The sequence below is a fragment of the Chelon labrosus genome, assembly GCF_963514085.1.
Source record: "Chelon labrosus genome assembly, chromosome: 3".
Taxonomy (NCBI): Eukaryota; Metazoa; Chordata; class Actinopteri; order Mugiliformes; family Mugilidae; genus Chelon; species Chelon labrosus.
The window spans coordinates 12,768,091-12,780,330 of record NC_140339.1 but is presented as its reverse complement, the minus strand read 5'-3'; the positions used below and the strand labels follow the sequence as shown (position 1 = coordinate 12,780,330).

The 12,240-nt window shown below is 41.7% G+C and overlaps 1 protein-coding gene across 1 annotated transcript in view; it reads left to right on the top strand.

Moving 5' to 3' along the window:
* The window catches only part of LOC311486181 (protein kinase C-binding protein NELL1-like), a 235,340-nt gene that overhangs the window by 51,426 nt on the left and 171,674 nt on the right, over positions 1-12,240 (top strand). The gene's annotated exons all lie outside the window — the stretch shown is intronic.

The following is a 12,240-nucleotide window of genomic DNA, read 5'->3' as shown; positions in this document are numbered from 1 at the left end:
TAAACACACATTATAATGATAAAAAATAATAATATTTCCATTTATACATAGTTTCTGAAATTAAAATGTGATACAGGAAGTATTATTAGCCAGATATTTTTCATTTTCTGTTTATCTTAGTGTCTCGGTCACTCATCAGGTATACATAGACATATTATATTAGATCGAAGAGCATGGAATAAGAGAGAACTCAGTTGTTGTGGTTGTTCATTCATTCATTTTCCGTTTCATTCATTTTTATTTTCGGTTACAGGAAGGGATACAGGGAGAATATGCAAACTCCACACAGAAAGGCCCCAGATTCAAACCCAGAACCTTCTTGCTGTGAGGCATCAGTGCTAACCACAATTTGCCATGATTTTTGTAAGATCGCTACAGTAAAACCCAAATTAAGTGCACTAAATGCATTGGTTTGGGGCTACAGCATTAAATTCAAACAGATAGGTTAAAGGTACATTATTTTTTGCATTTGCTTTTGCATTCTCTCTCTTGCAGGTTTTGTCTGAAAGTGTGGGCGCTGCAGGAGTTGACAGACTTTTTACACTCATCAGTCACAAGTTATTTATGGATAAGCTGAATAGCTGAATAACAATGGGAGCATATTTACAATTTTTAGTTGTGTGTGAAGTCGGAGGCTCAGTGAGGATTTGTGTTAGTCATGCTTTGCTATACACAGGCGGTTTGACTTCTGACAGGGTTCTTTATTTCCTTGTTCTCCAAGGCCAAGGACCTGAAGACACAGATTCATTTATACAGCGCCAATAGATGCGGTGAGGCGTGTGAATAACTGCATCACAGTTACAGAGGCTTCATTTAGTTTGTTGCCTGGTATGAAGAAGCTATCCAGCAAATTACAAATGGCTTAAAAAAAAACTTACAAAGCAGTTTTAAAATCTTCATATTTAGTGTCCTCAAGAGTTATTATATGTACAACTATCAAGCATAACATTATGGCCACCTTCCTAATATTGTGTAGGTCTCCCTTGTGCCTCCAAAACAGTTGTGACTCATATGGACATGGGCCTTCTGAGAGTGTCCTGTGGTGCCTGGCAACAGAATGTTGTTAGTGGGGGGCCTTTGGGTCCTATGTGTTGAGGGGGAGGGGTCACTGTTGATCATCCCACAGATACTTGATCAGTTTGGGATCTAGTGAATGTGGAGGCCAGGTCAACACATTGTGCTGTTTTTCATGTTTTCTTTTTGAGTTGTTCCTAAAGCGTTTTTGTGTGTGTGTGTCTGTGTCAGGCTGCATCCTGCTGGGGATGGCTGCTGCCATCAAGGAGTGTCATTGCAATGGGGTGGGGGTGCCTGGTTTCAGCAGAGTGATGCACAGAGCATATAGCATATAAGTTCGCCTGTGTGTACTGCATTTGTCAAGACTGAAACTCTGTATTCCTAATTGCATGCTGCTGTCAAACCTGCCTTCATAAGTTCTTTTCATTTAGAGCCATTGCGTCGTAGTTGTGCTTGCAAGTGAATTAATTTTTGCGTAACCGACCTGCGTAAATTGCAAAAGGCGAGAACGCTTTGAGAGACAGGGGGGCTGTGGCTGTCACGGGGTGATAGCTCTCTGCATTAATGTCGCACACCTGCCTCAGTTCCACTCACGCGCCGTCTCTTTGCCCTTTCTCGAATTAGATCGGCATTAGTCATCGTCAAGCGCTGCCAAGATGGCGACGGCCAGAGCCTAGGATAATCAGGAATCAGGATTTGTCCATCTTTATATGTGTAAAACGTCTAAAATATTGCATATTCTTTGTAGAGATGGTTAAAAATTTGGGTTAATTGAAAGGTGTGGATATTTATTGTATCACCCTTCCTGTGCTTTTATTTCCACGGCAGTTTCTAAAAATGTACAACAGCTTCTGAATTGTTCATTTTCTATATTATATTGTGAAGAGTAATAAACATTTGTAACCTCTCTTGTTATTTTTATAATTTTTTGTGCTTTTCAACCGATTTCTTTCCTCATTAGCACATCTGCACAGAATAATAAGAGAACGCAAGTTAAATCTGCACCCTCTGGGCCAAATGGTAACAAGATGCCAAATTTAACTCAAACCAGAACTGATATGTCCTTTGGCAGTTTGAAATGTGATGCCTAATTGGACCAATTAGCGCCAGAATACGAAGCCAGGTTGCATCGTCTCTCCGATGTTTCCTCTAAATATTGTGTTTGGAATTATTAGCACATGGCGTCTTTAACCTCTCACATTCTATCCTTGTTTGAAACTACCTGTTGTATAATTACTGATAGAGGCCAGTGGATACCGGGATCAGCCACAGCTAGAAGAGCAGGTGCATGAACAGCATGCGAAAATGGTAATGAAGAGGTGTTTGCGTGGCCTGAATTAACTAGATGCTTGGCTAACAATGTACTCAGATCCACATTATTAATCTCATTTGGCCCATAAATCATCCAGGGACATTAATGTTTAAGAATCATTTATGGTCTAAAGAGGCTGCTTTGGTGGTGGAAAGAGGAGCCGTTATTGGTTTCATTAGGGAGGAACTGCCATCAGTCAGTGTTTTATTTTGCATTTTCTTCTTTTGTTAAAACCTCCAACTCACAGCTCCTTGACACACTGATCACATCTTCACATCACGCTGCAGCTGTCTCGTGTTTCAGTTGTGGTATGAAGGCTCGCTTTAAAAATCTCTTTTAAATGTTTTAGCTCTCCCTGTTGTCTCTTTCATCCTGTTTCTCTTTCTGTCTCACGGCGCTTGTGTCGAATGATGTCCTAATTAAACCTTCTAAACAGCTGACTATCAGGTTTGATGGCTGCAGCAACGCAGAGTCTAATAAAATGGGCACAGACTGCGGGAGATTATGTAAATAAGTTCATCACTTTTAATGTTTTTTGACATTCATCAAGCAAAATACGGCTGTCTTGAGGACTATTTCAATAGGCTCTTCTATAGAAATCAATGGCCGGCATTCACTTCCGTTTCAGATTGACGGTTTTCTATTGGTACGTTTAATAAACGGCAGAAATGGCGCCATTAGTTAACTTTTCCAGCTAGTATGGTGTTTTACATTGTCAAATGACAGAACCGCCTACTACCGGTTGTACCGACTAGTCAACCAGACGACTGTACTGCTGTACCGTGACTCTTTAAGGAAGTCCCCGATCACGTGACAGTAACAACACGGACGGTTCTGAGAAGACAAGTGAGGAGCCCAGTGGGTCATTGCAGCAAACAAGCAGCAGTTCATCAAGTGTGTGGAAATACTTCACTTAAGATGAAGCCCATACTACCGTGACATGTCAGTCCTGAAATACTATGTACTTCTGCAATACACACTCATTTAAAAAGGCTAACACTAGCAGAAGAACGGTCTAAATCCTCTCCAGCGTCACCAAACGTCCTGCTGCGGTATGAGAGAGAAGGAGGCTTCAAATCAACAAATTGCTGGTGAATTTCATTGCCTAAAGTTACCAGACCTTTAGCTACCGCATACATACTGCATTTTTTTCATCCCAGCTACATTATCCTATCTTACAACACGCTGTGAAGTACTAGTAAACACTACTGACAGTACCGATTTAGGCTACACATATCTGCAGCGCACAGTATTGATAAGCTCATGTGTTTAGTGCTGTTGTGATTAGAAGTGTCAGACTTGACGGCGTCTAGGGCGTTGACGTGGGCTACAGCCGACAGTAGTCCGTGTTCAAACTCTAATTATCTTGCAGACAAACCTTCCGTAGCTTCTTCTTTCGTGTGAGACGCTACAATTCAGGTCAAGAATATAGATTTCTTTGGTGCAAAGCATTACTGTTGTGTTTTTAGTCATCGACTAGTTGACATTGACTCGACTTTCACCGCATATTTTTTCACTTTAAAAAAAATCGGAAGTCGTTCAACCCCTTCCGCCTACTAGTTATAGCATTCAGGACTTTTCATGCTTGCTGTGTGACCATAGTGAGGCCAGTTTCAAAGTGCACTGCCTTTATCTTGTCATTGCTCAATTGAATTGTTTCCGTACCACTGGAATCTTCAATGTGTTGTCTTGCCTTTAAGAGCTATGGCGGTCTTTGAGTGGTGGACTGATACTTGAAGAGTATGAAGGTTTGGGAACTTGTGGACAGGCACTTACTGATCAGAACGTTAGCTAGTGACGACAGTAATTCTAAGTTGCAGAGAAATTAGTTTGAGGATTAAGGTTAGATTCGGGTTTAGTTTATTTAAGGTTTCTTTTCTTGTATTTCTTCATTATTTGGTCTCCTGTTGAATTGGCGCTTACGCATTTCCATTAGCATGCACATTGAGGTCGACCCGTTTCACAGTCGTTCAGCTTCGTGATCAAGTGCGTAGTTGGATGTAGATTATTATGAAATATGGTCTGTTTCATTACATACTCAGCTAATGAAGGAAGGGAGAGATTGGGAGCTCTCCACCTTAAAGATTTCATAATGATATGGCTCGTACTGCTTTTGTGTCCAGTAGCCAGAAAATGACATTCTGCTTTGCTCATTAAACAAGTCAGTGAGCTGGAAGGTATATTCTCTTTTTTTTTTTCTCCATACCGGCTAAGCAGCTCATCAGCCTGGTCAAAACTATCATTAGGATAAGAAAAAGGCTGTTGGAATGGAATGGAACATTAGATTAATGATAGAGCTGCATAGAAGCAAAACCTCATCTGATAATATGGGTGCTTTTTTGCCATTGTTCTCTTATTGAACCCCCCCATGCGTCTAGCACGTTGCTGTCCCATTATCTATCCCATCTTTTAATATGCATATTATAAGAGGTATTGCTATGCATGGACAAGTTTAAGTCATACTTAAGCCATGCATGAAAACCTAGAAACATTACGCCAAATAGGAATTCAGGTGTGACGTTTTAATTTCCTGTGAAGGGCAGTGCCAATACCGCTCAGTAGAGCATTCATTACTTCATTACCTGATCATTGACACCCCAGCCAACAGGAGGGTACCGCACTAAGAATAATAATGAGTTGAAATCAGGTTAATAATTCTACATGATGCTGCCTGTAACCTTGACACTGCGGACCTTGTCCTTGTCACTGTTTGTGCTCGGGATACAGTTGGAGTCCCTGACAGGGGCGCTCTTTTGTTGGACCAGGTGGTTGCATTGTCACAGCTTTGCCGAACACGCACTGAAAGCACGGAGGAAATTATATGTGGCCTGTGGGTCTCCGATCAGCGGGGCAACTCCGGCAGAATAACCCACATTTAGATCAATGGATCAGTGCAGTAGCTCTTACAGGCCTGAGTAATTACTTGTCCCTGCACTGGGAAGCCTAATGAAGAAAAATTTTAAATTTCAGTGATGTGGTGGTGGTGGTGGTTGGAAAGTCTACTTTTTTTCATTAGATTTTTGCTGTAATGAGAGCAAGGCTGCACAGACAAACCTCAACCATCTGCCTGGAATTTTCAATCAGTGTTGCAAGCCCGCCATTCCGCTGACGTTAACGCCCATTATTTTCCCTCAGGATTCACTCATCACCTAAACTTGATTGATGGTTTTAACCGCCAATGCTGCTGTGAATGAATCTGCGGTATGTGTTTTTTACTCAGTGAGACTGCTTCAGTATTTTGTATTGACAGCAGTGCAGGGTTGACAGTGGCTACGTTTGCATGGGCAGCATTACAGCAACACGATTGAAATCACTGTGATTGGAGATTCCGACTGAACTGATTATATGTCATGTCACGTTTGAGCTTTCTTGTAGACATTCCCCCACTTATCCAAGTGCCTTCTTTAGTTCCAAATGACTGGTGTGGAGTTTGGGTTTTATATTTTACAACATCTGTGGGTGGTGTCTGTCTGAAAACTCACGGGAATAAGGCCCGTTAATGACCCGATACTCACCTGAATTAGAGGATGCTATTCAGATTAACTTGAGTGGCATATTTTTTGCACAGTTAATGGTTCCCTAACGACCCATTAATGACCAGAAACCCTTACGCCGGCCATCGTTTACCAGACGCGGGGGAAACAAGCAAAGAAAGAATGTTTTCGGTCCAGCCAGAAAGAAAGGATCAAGCATTTTAATGAAAATTCCTCCTGGTCCGGCCAGTCTGCTTGCACAGGTTATGTCAGGAATTTGTTATTGCATAAAGAAGACGTGCAACAAAGCTCCCTGAATGGCTTTGCACTGGTGACATGGCGATGCTGTTTTCCTTTGTTTCCTTTGTTTTCCTGCTCAGCATTACCAACTGCTGTTGTCATGCCTGACTACGACAGTTTGCCCAGCATCTCATTATGTGATAAATGCATCTACGCACTTTGTTCATGATCCATGATATGAAGACTGCTGTCATTATCCTGCCTTAGCCTCTATCATCCCATTTCACAGGTGTTTGACTCGGTTTTCGGGAACAGATTTGAGGCTGTCCCTATAGTTTTATAGTGTCTGAGATTCCCTGTTGTCTTGTGTCTAGTGTGATGGAGTGTGTCATTATTGTAGCCTTCTTCCAATATGCTCAGCAGGGTCTGGTCCACCTCCTGCAGGCATGCTGTCCAGCTTGGGGTCCCTTGTGACAGGGGGGAGGAGGAGGAGGAAGAGGAGGATAAGGAAAACCTCCCTGCGCCAAGGAGACCCAGGGGACACAGACATATATACGAGCATACCTTCACATCTTACCAACCTCTCCATCTTTTTTTTTTTTTTTTTTTAAGAATATATCTGCAGCTACAGTAGACGTGCCTTATCAGAAAACGACAGGAGCTTCTATCAACAGATAAGGTCATTGTCAGGGTAAAGTAATTACAGATACCTGACATAGCGAGGAAGCCGCCTTACAGTTCCTTTGGGAATTGGGTGACAAAGCCAGATTAGGCTGTGTGTTCATCTACATACTGCAGGTAAACCAGACCTATCCCTTGCACCAACCTAGGGCTAAAGGAATTTGGGTCGTTTTATCCATTAAACATGATCCATCTGCCACCTTAATAGGATATGTTCTAGTTTCATGGCAGTCGTTTCTTGGCTTTTTTTTCAGCGAGGATGCTCCAGTTCTTTTCGGTTAGTTTTTCTTTTACCTTCATTTGCATCATGTACTATATTGCCAGGAAAGTAAAAGAAAAAAGAAGAAGAAACATATGTTGAGATTCCTGGTTTGGGCATATTTCTTCCGTTCTGGAGTTCTTGGTCTATCATTTCTACTGGAAGATGTCTTTGGCTGGATTCAGCAGTGAATGGGAGTATTGACTCAAATTGCATGCCTGCCATCTCAGAGTATAATGCCAGCATCTTTCAACCACTGTGGGTGGGAGAGCACCAGACTGAGTGGAGCTGGTACAGTTCGATTCCTTCGCAGCACTTAAGAAACATGAGAGAGAATGACAGATGCCCTTTTAGAAGTAGAAGCTGCAGAGCTGCGCTGACAGCTGCCTGAACATACAGCAGTGCTTCCACTGAAGTCAAGAAAAGACTGGAGCAGGAAAGGACATGAGCACATTATTCCACAACACAGTTCAGCATCTCCCCACCAACTGAGGACAAGGGCTGTAACTAACCATTATTTTCATTATTGAGTCGTCTAGTGTAGACAGGTCTTTATAGGAGTATGTGTTCTTGGTGCTTTTGTGTATGTATATAGTAGGGCTGTGCCATATTTTGTCATCCAACATCTACTAGAAAAAGAAGCTTCTTTTCCTTTAGGTTCGGCTACAGCAAGCAACCACTGAGTTCGTTTTGAACACTTGACAGTTATTTATCCAGTATAAACCGAGCCAACAACTCTTGATAGTTTCACTGCAGCCATGCTATTTCCATGTCTCTTCTGCGACAAATTGACTGACAAATGAGACCGGAGGGATCAAACCTGTTTCTTAAGCATTTGGTAATCCACTGCAACACAGATGCGTTGTTCAGAAAGCAGCACCCGCCGTGGTACCGTTCAACAGTACTGTCAAATAGCACTATTTTCATAGTATAATTTATTTTGGTACGCCAAATATATCATAGAACATTGTGATACATACTTACTTGCCAAAACATTAGGTACACTTGTGAAAATAAATGCATTCAAATATAGCAGTCCTCCTACTTTGTCGCAGTATTCCAGCCTCCTCATCTGTATGTCTGCTAGGAGACCTTTCTGCAGTTGAATATGAGCAACTCATATCGCTCTAACGATCACACTGTATTGAACATTAGGATATACACAATGGCACATCAGGGCTCAGGTGTCACTGGTGGCCCAGATGTTCTCAGACCCTGCCCGTACCCCCCATATCAATAGCTGAGCCCTTTGCTACTATTGTTACTGTTATTTTTCTACTTTTTATTTCTTCCCTCTTCAAACACAGTGAAAAAGATTTAGGAACAATAGTAACTGTTATAATATTTGTTTTTATTTCACCTTTATTTTCAACTGTCTCTCAGTTTTGTCACTTTTATTTCTTAAAAAAAGTCTTATTATTGAAAATATTATTTATGTATTATTATAATTGAGCAAAATACAAAAATCCCACCTCATCCATTTATTTGGTTTGTATTTTATTGGGTTTAAATCCATATGTGTATACATCAATACTGCTATACATTAATTCATTCATTCATCTTCAGCGGTTACGCTTATTCCTGTGAAGGGTCGCGGGGTCTGCTTGGGTATCCTGATTAAAACATCAAACAAATGGAAACATGTGTCAGTAAAACACAGTTCAATAGTACTACAAAAGTGCTTAGATTGTACTACAAACCACAGCCTCCAAAATTTAATTCAGCAGCTCTCAGTTATTTTATACTAAGGCTGAATACCATAAACTTCATGAAGCTAACCATCATCAAACATTAGTGTGTAGAATATAGTAGAAGCCAGCATGCACTGTAAGGCATAACCAAGAGACCTATAATTATATAGAAACATCCCCCTGTGAAGCAAGGTTCTCAGACTGTTCTGTAATATCATTAATGCTATATAAAAGTGAAAGAGGTTGTGTGTTTTGTAGCTGTAGATGGATAAAGTAATACCGCTTGTTACACATTTCACAGAGCTACTGTTTATGTTCCCTGTAATGCACATGACATGAGGTCGGCTCTGGTTATTTTAACTGTCTGCAGGTAGACGTGTAAAGGAAGTGCCCATCCGCCGCTCACTCTGCACAGCAGAGTTGAAATTCACATACAAATGAGCTGCAATTCATATCAAATCGCAGCAAATGGACTGTAACTGAGAATCAATCCAATTATTATGAGCGCGTTAGAATCTGTAGGCCATAATTTGCGTTTACAAAGGAAAGGTTGTCTCACGGTAATTCCCGCACGTTTTGTTCACAGTATATTGTCACTGTGTTCCGTCCACATTTGTATCCAGTAGGGTAATGTATGTTTTTTTACTGTATACTGTGCTTGCACTCTAAGGATGGTATTGTGATTAATAGCCACTCTATCAACGTTTGAGATCGAGGGAAGTTTATGTAAGCAGCCAGGTATCACACAGAGCATCTCGTGGCCTTCACCTACCTAATGACTTCACGAAGACAAAGTGTAAAAAATAAAAGAGAATGACGAAGCTTTTTTCCCTCAGCACAATTCCATACAACAATGCATCCAATACTTTTTTTTTTACTTTTCACTCAGCCAGTTTGTTTTAAATCAGGTCATTTGTTTCGTCCTTGAGTGCCAGTCTTTTGAGTTTCACTTCTCAAATCCATCACTTCAAATAGCTTTATCGGTTTTGGTTCTAAAATATGATATCAATATAGCCAATATAATATAAATAAAGTTCCACTTTTGAATAGAGGATATGAAAGGTTTTCACAAGCAGAAACTTTTAACTTGATTCGGATTTGATAAAGAGCCCCAAACCCGAGGCGCACGCACCTTGAGAGCATTTTTCACCGTACACTATTTATGGCTCCCTGTCAGAACCCCACAGTAACCAGTAATCTCCTGCCCGCCTTCAGTGACTTGCCATATCCCAGCTTGTGCTTTTGGCAGCGGATAAACGGAGGGCTTTTGAGAATTTTTTCCCATGGTGAGGAGAATGCTTCAAAAGGGACATTGACTCCCAATTTCTAACTTCATTTCTCTGCCAGAGAAAAGACACGAACATGACAGAAAACGTCTCGAGCTCAACTAGTGGAAAATTGAAAGTGGTCTGGAGTTTAGTGTGTCCGACAGATATTGGCAGAGCAAATAATGAAGGCTGTGATTGAGATTGTTCTTTTGAGGGGAAGCCATGAAGGCTGCCAAAGACCTAAATAAATTGTGTCTAACTTTTGAAGATGAAAGCGGTTCGTTTTGGAGTTACAGAGACATGTAACCCTTAAGTTAGATGGACGTGGCCTTTGATCGGGTTTTTGGCTTCATTTAATGTTTATTTTAGTCATTTTATTTGCTCTTATCAGTAGCTTAAAACTTGGGAAGCAGCCAGCCGGTATGGCTGAAATCCTGACTGCCTGAGATTAAATGTAGTTTATTCAATTCAGTCAGTAAATCGGTGGAAACAAGGCGGCCTGGCAGCTTATTGAAATGGACTGTCAACAATGTGCTATGTAGTGAGATGTGGATTTTATAAAGTCTGCCATTCGGTGCTTCCACAATTCTAGCCGGCCATAAGGCAGCTCTTTCCACATCTCAGGGTTTTTCTCTTTGCTCCAGCCTCTCCGTTCACATGAATGATGGCGAGGCCCTCCACACCTGCCTGGATTTTTCTTCTGAATCAAGATGTGGGTCTCTCTCTTTCTCATACTCACATGCACACAGACAGTGATAAAGGTTAAAAGGAGCTGTGTAAAAGTGGAGCAGTGCTGCCCCATTTTACTGGTTATTGATGAAGTGATGGGCCAGGTTCTTCTGGCTCTGTTGTATCACGTATTCCCCGCAAACCAGTCTATCCAGCAGTTTTTGATTAATTAGCGTTCCCTCTGTAATATTCTGTACGTGCTGAGAGTTGAGCAAAGGTTCGGTCCTGGTCGATTAGGTGATACCTGCGGTTGGTGTTTATAACAGCAGCAAATAGGGTTTAGTACCTGAGGCGCTGGACATGCGGGGGCAGCAGCGTTAGAGCAGCTCCTTTTGTCAAAATTTAATCAGAAGAACAACTTGTACATCTGTTTACAGGCCAGCCAAACAAATGCATGCAGTGTTGATAAAGACCTCAGGCAACAATTAGCGATTTTCCATCTCGCCGTGAGCAACTGCAGCCTGATGTCATGCTGCACAGATCACAAATAGTTCCGCACACGACAGTAGCTTCATGGTGAAGTTTGTTACCTTGCCGAGGAGAGGCCTGCTGCTCTTCATCTGCTCACTGTGGCTGTTCCTTCTTCAAACGGTCCCCGTGATATTTTAAATTGATCTGCTGCTAAAATTAGAGAAAATCCCTGTTAGTGGATTTTTTTTTTTAGGAGGATACACGTGTGATGAACGATTGCCTTGCGCTCTAATCACACTGACAAATACGTGACGTCCTGTGACTGCAGCACAATAAAGGCCACAATCTATTTATAAAGTGCCAACTCGGAGGTTTGAGACCAGGAAATCTACACTGATCAGGCATAAGATTATGACCACCTTCCTAATATTGTGTAGGTCTCCATTGTGCCTCCAAAACAGTTGTGACTCAGGCTGCATCCTGCTGGGGCCATCAAGGAGTGTCATTGCTACGGGGTGGGGGTGCCTGGTCTGCTCTAGGTGGGTGCTACATGTCTAAGTAACATCCACACGAATGCCAGGTCCAAAACATTTCCCAGCAGAACACTGAATTGTCACAAGGTGGTCATCATTATTTTCTTTTCCTGTCAGTGGTTTTAATGTCGTGGCACATCGGTGTATGAGTCACGTCATGGCAGGTACGTCCGTCTTTATACACAGTCGGTGGTGTTTACCATTTTAATCATTCCAACGTAGCATCAGGAAATATTCTTTGTTCATCAGATGGCAGATGGAACATAGAAACATTGCATCGTCATACATACCTCCATTTACCTTCTTAATATGTGACTGCAGGCATAATTCTCTGAGAAAGCGGTCTCTAAACATGGGCAAATTGATTCAAAATACACGGCCCACATAGATAGCACTACGTGGGAAAATGTTTTATTCATGTGATAAATGTAAATTCTTCGTCATATGTCGACACATCCCTTACATTCACTTGCATTCTCTTCTATTCTCTGGGTGGTAAATTATAGCTACTCCGCACCGAATCCTGCGCCGCGGTGATAGATGAGCACTGTTAATCACACTATGCAGTGCGTTGACTGGTGTATGTCCTGTATAATTAGCTGTTGATGGCTGCAGTCGGCGGCGCCAAA